The 12,999-nt window shown below is 45.3% G+C and overlaps 1 protein-coding gene across 4 annotated transcripts in view; it reads right to left on the minus strand.

Moving 5' to 3' along the window:
- DNAJB6 (DnaJ heat shock protein family (Hsp40) member B6) overlaps window positions 1-6,084 on the minus strand; it is a 66,309-nt gene extending 60,225 nt beyond the window's left edge. The window contains exon 1 of one of the 4 annotated variants that reach the window (XM_063098538.1): window positions 5,365-5,454. The gene's annotated coding sequence lies outside the window, so the exon portion shown is untranslated. Of the gene's footprint in view, window positions 1-5,364; window positions 5,455-5,937 lie in introns of those variants that run through there. The other 3 variants (XM_063098539.1, XM_063098543.1, XM_063098542.1) reach the window with 3 other exon arrangements.
- Between the last annotated feature and the right edge of the window lie 6,915 nt (window positions 6,085-12,999).

The raw sequence follows: 12,999 nt of genomic DNA on the forward strand, positions 1-12,999 counted from the left end.
TTCTATTTTATTGTCACAAATCAGTCATCCACCTAAATACAAGGGTACTTCAAAAAGATCATGGAAAAATGGAGTTAAAAGATAATACAAACCCTTCTACCAACTTTTTAAAGACCCCATAGAAGTAGTTACTATACATAAGTGACTATCTTCCCATGCATGAGGCTCCTTCCAAAGACCTCCCCATCTAGTACCTAAGAAACTTTGCTATTTGCAAAAATGTCCCCATCCAGCCAAGTCTTTGCATAGCCACCCCCTGCTACTTTCTTCCTTTCCAGTGCCAGAGACTGAATACTAAAAATGGAACAGAAAAGGGGGAAGCTCTTACAGAAGCTTTTCATTATTATCCACACACAGCGCACCACTCACTATAAATTACCTTAAGTAATATAATTCGGGAGGTCATATGTCCATTGAAGAAATTCCACTATTCTTCAGCTTAAAAAACAACAAATTAAAATATTACTTCTGGGAGCTGGCTGATTAGCTCAGTTAGAGCGCTGCCTTATAACACCAAAATCAAGGATTCAGTTCCCCTCACCAGCCAGCTGCACCCCCACCCCACCCTCTAAAAATTCATTACTTCTATTAGCCTTGAAAAGGGATAATTTTAAACAAAACATTTCAGGGGGCTGGCCAGTAAGCTCTAGAGTGTGTGGGGTATTGGTAATAACCAGGTCAAGAGGGCCAGCCCGTGGCTCACTCAGGAGAGTGTGGTGCTGATAGCACCAAGGCCACGGGTTCGGATCCTATTTAGGGATGGTTGAGCGTTGGTGCTGACAACACCAAGCTAAGGGTTGAGATCCCCTTACCGGTCATTTTTTTTTTTTTTTTTTTTCTTTTTTCGTGACCGGCACTCAGCCAGTGAGTGCACCGGCCATTCCTATATAGGATCCGAACCCGCGGCCGCTGGGAGCGTTGCCGCGCTCCCAGCGCAGCACCCTCCCGAGTGCGCCACAGGCTCGGCCCTTACCGGTCATCTTGAATGAATGAATGACCAACGAACCAACCAACCAGGTCAAGGATTCAGGATTCAGATCCCCATACCAGACAGCCACCAAATTAAACAAACAAATGAAACATTTCTTTTAAAGTGGAGTTCAATTCATGTCATGACATCAGACTAATTTAGTGTGACACTACTTGCTTAATGGAATAGAAGCAGGCAAGAAGATTAAAATGAAATAAACAATAAACCTGGACAAGTTTCCTAAGTGTCATTTTATCACCTGATGAATTCCCAAAACAAATATATAGTTAGGTAAGGAGAAAAAACATAGTGATCAATCTTTACCACAGATCACCTATTTACATACTTCATTCTTATTCAAAATGCCCTAAAATACTCCGCAAACACAGGAAATTATTTCCTCTTACTCAAGATCAGAAATCATTCTTTCAATGGTAGTCATCACCTACTAAACACTTACATACTTAAGGGATGACTAACTCCCTTTCTTTAAAAAAAAAAAAAAAAAAAAAAGAATACATGGCAAGTACTCAGTCTCCAGTACTAGCAAACTGAAGTTGTATGTTATATATACTTTTTCTAACTTTCCTTAATTCTTGATTCCATTACTACCTGCAGGAAGGTAATCAGGACATAGACAAACCAGGAAAAAGGATCTAATCCAATCATTATATTCCAAGCACTCTGGGTCCTGCACATTGCTAAAGGCATGAAAGAACACCCTCAGATTCAAAGCCTACCTTGAAGGAATATGCCCTCTCAAGATGGCAGATGGGTTAAGGATTTATTGATACGCAGTTCACAAAACATACCAGCTAGAGCATATGCACGAGTGAATGGGCATACACAACACAAACACAGGACACACTCTTTAAATACCTCTGGTGGTAAAAGGAAGATTTTTTTTTTTTTCTGGCTGGCCAGCAGGGAGGTCTGAACCTGTGACATTGGTGTTACAACGCTGCGCTCTACCAACTGAGCTAACTGGCCAGTCCCTTAGAGGAAGATTTTAAAGGGGGAAAGTAATCAGAAAAAATAAATAAATAAATAACAAATAAAAAATAATAAAAAGAGGGGAAAATCATATGCTGTGTGAGGAAATCACCCTTCCAAAGACAAACGATTCTGCAACTTTGCTTAAGAATCCTAAAATACCGGGCCGGCCCGTGGCTCACTCGGGAGAGTGCGGTGCTGATAACACCAAGGCCCCGGGTTCGGATCCCATATAGGGATGGCCGGTTCGCTCACTGGCTGAGCGTGGTGCTGACAACACCAAGTCAAGGGTTAAGATCCCCTTACCGGTCATCTTTTTAAAAAAAAAAAAAAAAAAAAAAAAAAAAAAAAAAAAAAAAAAAAAAAAAGAATCCTAAAATACCTTGAGATACACAAATAGTTCAACAGTCTCACAGCCAGAAGCAGGAATTGCTAGGGATTTTTTTTTTTTTTTAAGAACACCCCCAAAAGTCCATATGAATTTTAGGTAGGGTAACAATTTTAAGAGAAAACCAAGCAATGGCCAATTATGGTATAGATTTTGAAATAACGTATGAGAAATATAAATATGACGAAACCTTCTCCCCTTTAATATACACTGCAACCCTGAGGAATTCGAATAATCTCACTATTTTTTTGGAAATTAATTTTCCCCATCTTAAAACGGTGATTTTAAAATTTACTTTTCAGTTAGGACAGCAACGTGAAAGGGGTCAACTGTGATTCTGTATGTCCATCCAAAAATATAAAGTTTGGCAAAATACTTTTATTAGGTCTACAGCCCTATCGCCCGGAATGCGCCTAGATGGAGATCAGGAATCTCAGGAGCTAGGCAGGGTCTGGCCTGGTTAGTACTTGGATGGGAGACCACCTGGAAATAACAGGTGCTGCAGTCTTATTATAAAAACAAACAAACAAAAACACCTCCATTCATATCACGCGTTAATAAAATTATCAAATTTTTACTAGCTGACTTCTCCAGTAAGTCATTCTCTCCAGCTAGGCTTTATCATTGTCTTTCCTTTCCTACATTACCATTTCTATCATATTCTCACTTTCCCCAACTTCATTTTTCTTCTCATTAACCGTTTTGTTTGAAGTTCTTAAACTGTACTCAGAACTACAGCCATTGGTGAAACGTTGCCGCTCTGACCCATCTCGCTCATTAATGAACCTGCAGTTACCTGCCTTTCACCACTAGGTGGTGTCCTAGACGAATTTAAAACAAACCAGGTTTTCAAAACAGGATTATTTCCAAGAAAATTGAAAAACTGAAAACTTCTTTTAAAATCGTGTTGAGGGCCGGCCCATGGCTCACTTGGGAGAGTGTGGTGCTGATAACACCAAGGCCGCAGGTTCGGATCCCTATATAGGGATGGCCGGTTCGCTCACTTGGAGAGCGCCGTGCTGACAACACCAAGTCAAGGGCTAAGATCCCCTTACCGGTCAACTTTAAAAAAAAAAAAAATCCTATTAAAAACATCAGCTAACAAGGATAAAGGCTGATTACATTCACTTCTTATCAACAGACATCAAAAGTGTTTCATGATCCATAAGCATTAACCAACACAGATACTGACCTTTACAACAGACCAACATACTCCCCAGTGGACAGTACACAAAGATTAAAAACAATTTTCCTAGTTTCAAACTCCCTCTTTGAAACTGTAAAAAATGCAAACATACCATCCCACCCCCAAACCTGGACTTTGAGCTTCCTATGTTGGAAGCTGTAGAAAGTGATGATAAGTACAATATTTGATTGAAACTGTCCAAAACAGAGTTAATAGAAAAGAAATGGTTCTACCGTTGGTTCTACCACTTAAAAATAAAAGAGGAAAGCTATTTTACGCCACTTAGTTGCAGGTCATCACACCATAATTCCACATCCATAATTTAGTCTTCCCAGTATTAGACAATACTCCCCACCCAGTCTTCCATATATAACATTTTGCTATCCACGAAAAAATAAACTTAAAACACTGATGTTTTGAAGAGTGCTAAACTCACCTCAAATACTTTAAAAGTTCTCAGAACTCTCAAAATCTCAACTCTCTCCTCTTCCACAGCACCACACAAGCCTGGTTAGGCATTTTACAAAAACCAACTTCTCAATCCTTTTGTTCTCCCACTTCCGCAAAGTCATCCACGCCTACAAACTACTACACCAAGTTTCATATTCTGCATAAGCCAAAAAATCCTACAGCTCATGACTTAATGTGTGTGCATAAAGAGTACGCATGCTTTCATCACAGAACACGATAAGAAAAGTGAAAGACAGCCCGAACCCCACGGGGAGCTTGGGACTCTCAGAAGTGGAAACAAGAAAACCTCCCAAAGAGAATAAAGGAGTGGGTTGGACCGGGAAGAAGAGTAAGGGAAGACACACCTCATTCCTTTCAGAGCCCATTAAATCTGATATGTGAAATTACAAGAAAAAGCGTGGTTAAAGCCGAGAACGAGCAGCAACCAGTCCCAAGCACCGAGATCTCAGGACCAATCCGCACCACTCCTGTCCGTCGGTGTGCAGGGCCGCCTCCTGCCCCGCTCCCGGGAGTCAAGGCTGAAGTTTACACACGGGTACTGGAGGCCCGTCCTTTAAAGAAATCTCTACGCCCGAAAATCTTCTTCGAGACGATATAAGGTCCGCACTTTACACTTGCCCTGTCGACTTGTTCGCTGATTGGATAAGAGTTAACACAAACTTCGGTTATGTAAACTTTACGGTGACACGCACTACGGAACAGATCCTCCGGCGTGACACCCACCAAAGCAGGCTCGTACGAGGATGAGATCCAGGCAGTCCGCTCGTCAACAAACTCCGGACCAGTGACCTGGAATCTCCGCAAAGAGCCTTCGCGTGCCCCCCACGGCCTGCCCGTCTCCCTCTGCACTCGGCAGCACTCCCTGCACCCGGCCCTTCTGCTGCTTCTTCGAACCCGCCTCGCGTCTGGTTTCACTGTCAACTACGTGGGCCGGAGGTAGGACACCGAGCCCAGCGCCCCCAGGCCCCGCTGAGGAGAGAGGAGAGCGGCGGGCGGCCGCGCGGACGCGAGAGCCAGACGCCCCGCGGCTCGGCCCGCCCCCAACCGCCGCCGCGGGGACTACGGGCCGGGCAGGACTCCGGGGGAGGCCGCGGCGGGCGGCCCGCACACCCGGCCCCGCACCTCCGCGGCCTCCGTCCCCCAGGCCCGGGCCGGCCTCCGGCACCGGTCTCACGCCGCAGTTCCGTCCCCCGTCCCGTCTCCTGCCCCGGCCCGGCCTCTGTCCCCCGGCCCGGCCCAGCCGGCGGCTCCGGTCACCCCTCACGCTGTTGCCCGGGCGCCAGTCAGGTTTGCCGCCTGCCGGGCCCCACGCGGGCCCTCAGCCCGGCCTCCCCCAGCCCGCGGGCGGCCCCTCACCGAGGACGCGGGCGGCCGGCGGTGGGAAGGAGGGGTGTCGGGGCGGCGGCCCGGGTCTCCTCGACTCCGGCACGGATACGCTGGCGGCGGTAGCGGCGGCTCCTCGCGCGTTCCTTTCTCTCCTTTCTCCAGCAACAAACAGGAAGTGCGTCACGCGCCTCCGGCGTGACGACGTCGACTTCCACCCGGCCAGACGCCGCGCATGCGCGCCGCGGGCCGCTCCCCGCCCCCGCCTTCGCGAAGGTTCTAGACCTCTCTGCGGGCCGGGTTGGCCGCAGGGGCCTCGGGGTGTCCCGAGAGGGCTCGGCGACCGGATCCCGGAGGGAAAAAGGACGGCCGGCGGCCTCTGCCCGCGGCGACAGAGCCACATGCCGCGAAGGGCCCGAGGGGGACCTGAGGCGGACTGCGCCGCAGAGGGGCAGGTTGTCGCGCGGTTTCCTGGACAGCCGGCCGGTCTGTCTGTCCCGCCGTCCGATCCTAGGACGGGAGAGCCCGGCAGGAGGCTGACTCGTCCCGTGGAGGTCGCGCGTGTCGCTGTGCCTTCCGCTCGGGGCTGGCCCCGACCCGCCTCACCTGTGCTCGGAGACGCACGAAGCTCTTTTCTCACACCCGTTGCAGACGACGTGCTGTGACAGCTGGTGCTGAGGCCCGGGGCTGCTGCTCGTCCACCTCCTCCACCTACCGAGGTCTTGCACTTACACGCCGAGACACCGTTTACCTGTAACAGCCGGTTAACAGTGAAGGAATGCAGGAAATGCCACCCATGAATATGCTGCTTTAGGATGCTGATTACTTCACTCAGGGGCCTGGGGGGACAGCTAGGGCAGGAAGGGGCGTTCTCTGCATTTCCCCATCTGCAGGTAGACAGATCCTGCAAAAAGAGCTCAGTCGTCATGGATCCGGTCCCCGCAAATCTCTTCACCCTGTAGGAGACCGGAGGTCGACACCTCGCCCTATTCTGAGGCCATTCATCTTTCCTAAAAATCTCTCCCCTGTGGAGAAGCTATATAAACTTATGGATCTGACTGGGTTTGGGGGTAGTCACTCTTTTTTCACGTGCTGCCCCCAGGCATGTTATCAATTTGTGTACCTTTGCTCTTGTCAATCTGTCTACTCTCAGTCTATTTCAGATACTCAATTATGGAACCCTCAGAGGTAGAGGGAAAGTTCTCCCTCCCGTACAGTTCTGTCATTTAAGCAACTGGAATAGTTGGTTCATGTTTTTCTACTTCACAGCATAAGATTGCTTTATATTGTCTAGTCATTCTTTGTTTCTTAAATCCTAATTGTATTACCTTATGTCATATAGTTCTTAGCAGGTGATTGCTCGGTTAGCAAAAATAAGTTTTTAAATCTGACAATTCTCCATTCCTTTTTTTTTAGTTGGTTGTATAAATGGTCAAAAGGAAGAAATAACACAATATTTGTTTATTATGGACATCTCGTAATAAAACTTGAGATAATCTCAGCAAAGACTGGAATTTCATTCTGCTTTATGCACAGTTTGGCATTGTCACATGTAACCATATCAGCCAGCAGGTTGTTGGAGTTTTACTTCCATTGAGTGTTGACAGTACTATCATGTGACATTTCACATTTCAATATGTCCCTACAGCAATTGTGAGCCAATCTTGAAATGCAGACAGCACAGACACATGAATTTTAAATAGTAAGTTGCAAGCTAGCCACAAATAGCTTTTTGTTCCCTCCTCCAACTATATATATACGTGTTGTTAAATATCTGTCAGTGCAGTAAACTGTATCACGAGAAAAGCCGATTAGTACAAAACAAGATCCCAACCCTGATCAAATTCACATAATGGGGAGAACAGGCATAAACACCCTGACTTGTAAAATTAAGTTTGGCCTAAAGGTTTCTTCAGACCTACTGAACTGTAACCTAACTTGTTGTGTGAACAGACTGTAACCTACCCTTGAAACCTAACTTGATGTGTAAACATATTGTTGCCTACTCCTGTAACAAGTAGCAGAGTCTCAGCCAATTACAGGCAGCCAGCTATTCCAACCCTGTTCACATAAGGCAAAGGCCCAGCTGCAACCAATTCTGCTGTTCCTGTACCTCACTTATCTTTTTATGTCTATAAATCTCACTGGAACATGCTGCAGGCAGTCCAGAGTCACTGTCAACCTATTCTGGTTCTGGGGGCTGCCCGATTCTTGAACTGTTCTTTGCTCAACTAAACTCTGTTAAATTTAATTTGTCTGAAGTGTTTGTTTTAACATATAGCAATATTTAGGTAACTCCCTGTGAAACAACAGAGAGATTTCAATGAAGATTGAGGATTTATTGCAAAATTAATGTTTGCCCAAATGATGGTGCTACTGGAAACTCTAGTTCACAGGGAAAGATCACCTCAAAATAGACCAGAAAGGATTTAAATTGGAGTGAAAAGTGTTTGGAGAGGAGCAAGGAGACAAAGTGCAGAAGTGCAGAACAGGTCCCGGCAAGTGACCAGTCAGTTTGATGGGAGCAAAGCTTTTCAACAGTGATAGAGATGAAAGGGTGACAGACTGAAAGTGTTGGGGCCCCTTTGAGGTTAAGGACTTTACACTTTATCTTGTAGGCATTGGAAAGCCGTTGACGTTTTCTGAGCAGGGGAAGCCAAACAATGGCAAAGCTGTGGTTTGCAGGAAGAACAGACGAGTAGGCAGACCAGTCAGTCATTCTCTGTGACTTCCTTTCCTCCTCTGTAAAATGGGGATAATAGGCTGATGTGAAGGGCAATTGGATGTGTTTAGCTCAGTGCTGGGCACACAGTAACACTCAGTAAATAATAGCCCCTCTATGTCACAGGCCTATTTAAAAAACTGACAAAAAGGAAAATGTGCAAGTGATCTGAGGGAATTTGTAGATGCACACATGCACACACTGCAAAGTCCATTCATGAGTCCAGGGACTTAAGGTGAAGGTCCTGAATGACAGTTTGGCACTCTTTGTCAAACTGTGAAATTTACCTTTGACCCAGTAATAATACTTGTCGAAATTTGCCCTAAGGCAATAAATGCAGAGGTGGGGGGAAAATAAGGTATGTAAGATATGCACAAGATTATTGATCACAAGTCTGCAGGTAAGCAGTACCTCCTTACCATGGAATACCATGTAGGCCATACAAATAATAATGTAGTTAATGACATCAAATATATCCAAGATACATTACTGAGATAGTATGTATAGTGTGATTCCATTTTTGTACAATTGTACTCATTTGTGTGTGTGTATATATGTATAATATATATATATATTGAGTATATGTGTATATACACACACACAAATATATACTTAGAAAAATGGAAGAATATTCAGTAAATTTTTAAGGGTGCTTTATTTTAATTTTTAGTTTACTGTACTTTTATTTATTTTTATTGGTTATGAATATTCACAGGGTACAAAGTAAATTGTCACCACTCATGCCTAAGATGTGATGGCCAGATCCATACTGGCAGCATGCCCATTACTACAAATTGTGATTATACCCCATGTCCCCCACCCAATTATACCCCCAATTATCCCCAACCTCCCACCCCTTCCCCCTTTCCCCCCTCCACTTTGTATCCCTAGGTATGTTCTCTTCCTCTGCAAGTCCAATGCACCACTGTGGTCTTAAACATGCTTTAAAGAGTGAGATTTCAGATACTTCTTTGTGATTTTATATATTATTTGAATTTTTAATTATATTGCATATAAAATATTATATTATATTTTATTATATTATATATTATACATTTATATATAAATATATAAATAATATACGTATATATTTTATATTTATATATATTTATTATATACATTATTTATATTGCAATAAAATGTTACTTTTTAAAACAACAAATATAATTTTTATAAAATTAAAACCGTTTTAGCTCACTTGGTTAGAGCGTAGTGCTCATAACACCAAGGTCAAAGCTTTGGATCTTCATATGGGCCAGCTGCCAAAAATAAAAAAAATTAAAACCATGAAACACAGAAAGCCCATGTAGAACACTGCGTAGTATGGCTGTGAGTTGGTAAGGTGCTGAAATAAAGTGGGATCAGCACGAGAAGCATGCCTTCATATATGCATTGACTGAACATGTATTGAACACCTACTGTATACCAGCAGTATGCCAGGCTCTAGGCACAAGTCGTAGAAGACAGGACCCCTTGCCTGGAGGAGACTAGAATGAGAGAGAAAGAAGCCTGCAAGTTCTGGTGCTGTCGTGAGTGTTGTGAGGAGTGCAGGCTCCAGACCCAGAGGAGAGGCACGGGCATCAGGTTGCCATCGGGGTGGGCAGCCAGGGTCCAGGGAAGTTCTCCAGAGGCTAATTCAAGTGAGCTAATGGTTGAAGGTGTAGACGGACAGAGAGAATTCCAGATGCAGGAACCATTTTCAAGGGTGGCTGAGACAAAAAAAGAAAACTTTTTTAAGCTTAAGCTGCTTTAGGTTCTAGGGATGTCAACAGGATTTCCTTCTGCAAGATTCTTTTTTGGTTATAGAAAGAAGGCGATCTTATAGGGAAAAATCTGTCATCTTTGTGGGCAGAAGAGTATCTTTGCAAAAATCATTACAATTTTCACTGAAGAAGCAGGCAGCGGGAGACCTGGGGCTCCAGAGAAGACAGCTAGAATGGGGGGCCTGGAAGGGGGCAGAGCCCGGGCCAGGGGACTTCTGAAGTGGGGATAGTGGATGGCCAGTTCTAAAAGGCTTCTTCCTTAATTTTTCATTCCTTTTGGGACAAGCTCCAGTCTTCAGGAGAGGTTATTGACCATTACAGGCTAGTGTTACCCTCCTGTGCATGGCAGGGTTTGTTTTCCGGAGGGTGCTCCAGACCAATAGATAGAGTGGGAAGGCCTGTCTGAGCAGCAGTCTGGAGCAAAGGGCACGAGGGACAGCTGGGACAGGATGGCCCCTGGGAATCCTCAGAGGAAGAGCACCATGAGAGGGGAGGCTTCTAGACTACTTGCAGTCACTTTAGAAGGAGACCCAAATTTGACAACTACAAGTAACAGTGACTGGGAAAGACGTGGAAACACTTAAGAATTATAAAAGAAAAATCTTGAGTATCTATGATGACTAGACATTGCGGGGTGAAGGAAAGGAAAAAATAAAACTCAATCCCAAAATGTTTTTTTTTTTTTTAAAGATGACCGGTAAGGGGATTTCAACCCTTGACTTGGTGTTGTCAGCACCACGCTCTCCCAAGTGAGCCACGGGCCGGCCTCCAAAATGTTAAGGTTTTTTTTTCTTTTTGGTGGCTGGCCAGTACGGGAATCCGAACCCTTGACCTTCGTGTTATGACACCACACTCTGACCAACTGAGCTAACCGACCAACCCCCCCAAAAATGTTGAGGTTTTTAACCAGGTGGGGTGAACTTCCTAGAAACTGGGTAGTGGAGAGAGGGAGAGGCAGTTTCATTGGGAAAGCAGAGTTAAGTGTAAGACCCGGGGAGAAAGTGGAGACCTAACTGAAAATCCACGCCGACGCTGTAACCAGCGAGACCCCTGGTTGCTGCAAGTCAAGGCTAGACAGCCACGTTCCCGCGGGAAGGGAACGAGCTACAGCAGGAAGGACACACAGAGGAGATCCGACAACACACTGACTCAGTGCACTTAAAGGAGGGACGTCCGCAAAGGCTGGGTCAATGTGACCAGGCAGAAAGAACGCGATGAAGCGCTGGTCGCTCTGATAGAACAGTTGCAGGGGACCGGCGTTGTCCCGGCTGAGGGGTGTGTGTGCAGTTACAAAGATTCGTCCCCGAGCAGACGGGAAGTTAAGTCAGGGAAGGCTTGTGTCTCTGCTTTCGTTTTCTCTGTCTCCGTCGTCTGTTACCTCCGAGACACTCTTGATGTTTCTAATCAAAGAGCCTGGTAGGAAGAACAGGCATTGAGGAGGCCGGAGAAATGTGACCGTCACAGGGTCAGGTCTCAGAGGCAGCACGGGCCAGGTGCAGAAGTGGAGAAACTAACTTTGGGAAAGAGGGACTTACGTCTCTTCCTTCAGAACTGACAGGAGGACAGAGAAGGCGGAGTGGGCAGGGCACATGTGGCACCAGACATCAGTAGAGGAGGTGCGGAGGACACGGACGGATCTGGAACACGCCTGGGGAACGTCTGCGATTGCTGGACAGGAAGGAATGTCACGGGCCAAGCAGGCCCAAGAGAAGCCTCGTTAGCCCTTAAGTTCCTTTCACGGCCAGGCCTCATGGGACACTTTTGTTCTTCAGGTGAATGGAAGGAGAGCAGAGCGTGAGCGGCACAGGCCGGAGACAGAGGAGCAGCTGCTTGGAGGTAATGACCTCGTCACCACAGTGCAGAGTTCACCCTTGTGCCACGCATCCCTGAATGCCCAATAAAACGTGAATGTGGACGGTGCTGTCGCTTTAACCACATCAACAAGCCTCAGTTTCCCTGTTTGTAAAGCAGGAATAATGACAGCTACTACACCCTATGTGGGCATTGGAGATAATTAGTTCTTGCAATCCCTGGATAAAAGGCATCATGAAAGCACAGGGTGTTAAATGGGATATTTCACATACTTCTTTAATACTTCTTTCTCTAATGAAAACTCTGCCTTTCAAGGCTCAGAGGAGTATGTGTAAACCAAAAGTCTCAAAGAATACCCAAGATTCATCATCTTTGAAGAATCCTATACACAAGTCCTTTATTTTTTAGGTTTCCTTCAAAACAATTGCCTACGGCCTGTATTAGAAATATTAGCTTAATTCCTGAGAAGTCAAACACATTCAACAGGAGCTTTCACTGTGTGCAGGATTATTCAGCTCTACCTACGTACATACTCTCAGGAATCACTTTATCTTATCGTCATGAAGACATATTGGCAAGAGAAAACAAGGGAGGTGCGGAGCGATGTGTACACTACGCTGCCTTTTGTGTACAGAGCAGGAGGGAGTCAGGACAGCTTGTCCCCACCCGCGTTAGAAACTCTGGCCCAGGCAGGTCTCGGCGTGGCGGTGTTCACAGCTAACGCTCACAGCCAGTCACAGGTGTCTCTGTTCCTTCCCCACTCCCACGGCTTCACTCGACTAGCCTTAAAAAAAAAAGAAAAGAAAAGAAAAAAAGAAACCTTGGAATTATACCCACGACACTGGGGCTGGGGGAGAAGATACAGAGCAGATGGGACCAAGAAATGATGACTGAAGATGGCAGAAGTGAGATTTTCGCTGAATGTATTTTCTTTTTTTATTTTAAAATTTTTGTTTTCTTTATTTTTCGTTTTATATTTTTATTCTTTTATTTGTTCACTATCTTTTCTACTTTGACTTTTAAATTATGTGAGTGTATTACCTATTGAGTTTTTTTTTTTAATTATTTTAAAAATAAAAAAGAGATAGGGGCTGGCCAGGTAGCTCAGTTGGCTAGAGCGCAGCCTTGTAGCAACAAGGTCAGGGGTTCAGATCCCCTTACTGGCCAGTCACAAAAATAAAGAAAGAAAATAAATCAACTAAGGCTGGCTGGTTAGCTCAGTTGGTTAGACCACAGTGTTGTAACACCAAGGTCCAGGGGTCGAATCTCCATGCCGGCCAGCAGCCAAAAAAATAAAGAGAGATAAATCTATACATAAAGACAGAGAAAGAACTCCAACATGTATTGTTTAACTCAGAACAATAGAGTGAT

This window comes from Cynocephalus volans, chromosome 6 (assembly GCF_027409185.1).
Source record: "Cynocephalus volans isolate mCynVol1 chromosome 6, mCynVol1.pri, whole genome shotgun sequence".
Classification (NCBI taxonomy): Eukaryota; Metazoa; Chordata; class Mammalia; order Dermoptera; family Cynocephalidae; genus Cynocephalus; species Cynocephalus volans.